Source organism: Mus caroli, chromosome 16 (genome assembly GCF_900094665.2).
Source record: "Mus caroli chromosome 16, CAROLI_EIJ_v1.1, whole genome shotgun sequence".
Lineage (NCBI taxonomy): Eukaryota > Metazoa > Chordata > Mammalia > Rodentia > Muridae > Mus > Mus caroli.
In genome coordinates, this window is record NC_034585.1 from 79,255,087 (window position 1) to 79,257,305 (window position 2,219).

A 2,219-nucleotide genomic window follows, 5' to 3' on the forward strand; every position below is an offset into this window, starting at 1 on the left:
TCTCTCTCTCTCTCTCTCTCTCTCTCTCTCTCTCTCTCTCTCTCTCTCTCTCTCTCTCTTGCAACATGCTACCCACATACAGAGTCTCCTTGAGAGACCTTCCTTCATCAGTGAACCATGACACATTTGTCCTGGGTCACTTCCCCTTTTCCATTTTTAGAAAAAAGAATATGACATCTGCTTCAACGTAAGCAAATCAATGGAATTTTAAGAAAATTTCTAGATGACTATCCATAGTAGATACTTTTAGAAAGTGATTAAGAAAACTTAAATGTGTGGGTCTTCTACCATCTGCTGCTCAGTCTCCCCTCCATCCTGTTTGTATAAATGGGGGAATTGTGAATTGAACACATCTGTAGCCTTTTCCTCAGTCATGTTGAGTATGTGGGAAAGTTGTAGGAATTTCTAGTTGTTTAACACAAATTATTTCTTGCGTGGAATCATTTCAAATTTGCTCCTGAGAGAGTAAGATTTTTGCAATGTAGATGACACAGTTAGCCCTCACTGCCAGAATGGACTGATCGTTTTTTCATGTCTCTATTCCCCTACCTCTTCTATTTACAAAGTCACTGAAGGGAGGAAATGAGGAAATTCCTCTCTGACTGTAACACTTCCCAGGTCTGAGAGAGCTATTGAGATTGTTGTGCCTTGGGGACTCCCTCAAAGAGGTTACTGCTTACACTTACATAAAAGATCCTTGAATTTTCTGTTGCCTAAGAAATGCCATGCCAATGTGGAGAGGTATCTCAGTCAATCAAATGCTTGCCTTGACCTGAGCTCAATTCTTAGAGTTCACACAACAAAACTGGGAATGCTAGTACTACACTGGGGAGACAATGACAACAGACCCCTGAGGCCCAGTCTGTGAGTAGCACACTACTAAAGAAATCTCCTCCCAGTATATACAAGGCAGACAAAACCTGATGGACACCTCTTGCATGCACATACATATACAACCAACAACCACACGAATCTATTTCCTTCCTGCCATCCCTATCCCAAGTTTCAAAGAACCAATCTATGCCTAACCAAGTCATTGCCCTCTACATTTTTAGGACCTAACTATAAAAAGAGACACCATGGTGCTGTTAATTTGAGGGCCTGTTTATAAATCACTTAAATTTATAAGTTTTGTAAGGAAATAAGAATAGGCTTGGCATCTGGGGAAGATGTGGGAGAGAGAGAAAGAGGGAGAGAGATTCTCTTAAAATACAAAGACTATAACTTTTAAGAGAGAAAATATAAAAGGAAAATACAAAACACGGGGGGAAACACCAGTTGAAAAATAATAGACCTGCCTATAAAACTGTTTCTATAAAGATTAGTCTGCAAATTGAAAGAGACAAGCTCTTGGGATACATTTAAATAGGAAAACTGATTTTTTTTTTAAGGGAGGGTAGGGGGGGGAGCTATGCTTGCTTGCTTTTAAGCCTCGGCTACCATCTAAACACACACCACCCATTAGTACATCCTTGCCCATTCAGCAACCCTCACACTCATGCCCTGGAAAGTCCGAAGCCACTGACTTCACTCCGCCAGAAAGTCCTGAGCTATTTAAAATCAGGGTTAGACTTCCTGTCTCTGCCATGATATTCCCAAACTCCTTTTTGCTTGATTGTTTCCTGCACAAAGATGTGGCAATGAGGAATATACAGTGAGTTAAGAAGCCAGAAGTAAAAGGTAATAAAATAAAAACTTTTGAAAGAAGCCAGATCCCACAATAATATCTCCACATCCAACAATACCTGTAGCTCAGAAATCCCCAGAAACATAAAACCCCCAGGGTGCATTTCCTAAAGGTGTCTCCCACCTTAGAGTAAATGGTTAAGGACAGTGACTTGATAAAGACAGAAGGGAACTTCATCAGACAACTTCCAGATGGTAATCCAACCATTGATACCTGTGATGCTGTGGATATTTAATGCTCATCATTTAATAGGATGAATGAATAAGTGAAGGGAATCACCATGACTACATCAACTAAAGCTGGTGCCTATGATGGAAATATGCCCACTTGGGGACAAATTCTTAGGTAGACAAAACAAAATATAGATGCTACCGACCTGCGTTAGCTGCAATACAGACACATCTGGCTCTCATCTGGAAAAATTTCCTGAAAGGTCCCATGAGTTTTTCGTTTTTCTGTCTTTCTTTTCACTCATTAATTTTTATTAATTGATTATTGATTATTTTTATACGTTTCAGATTAAAATCCTGCT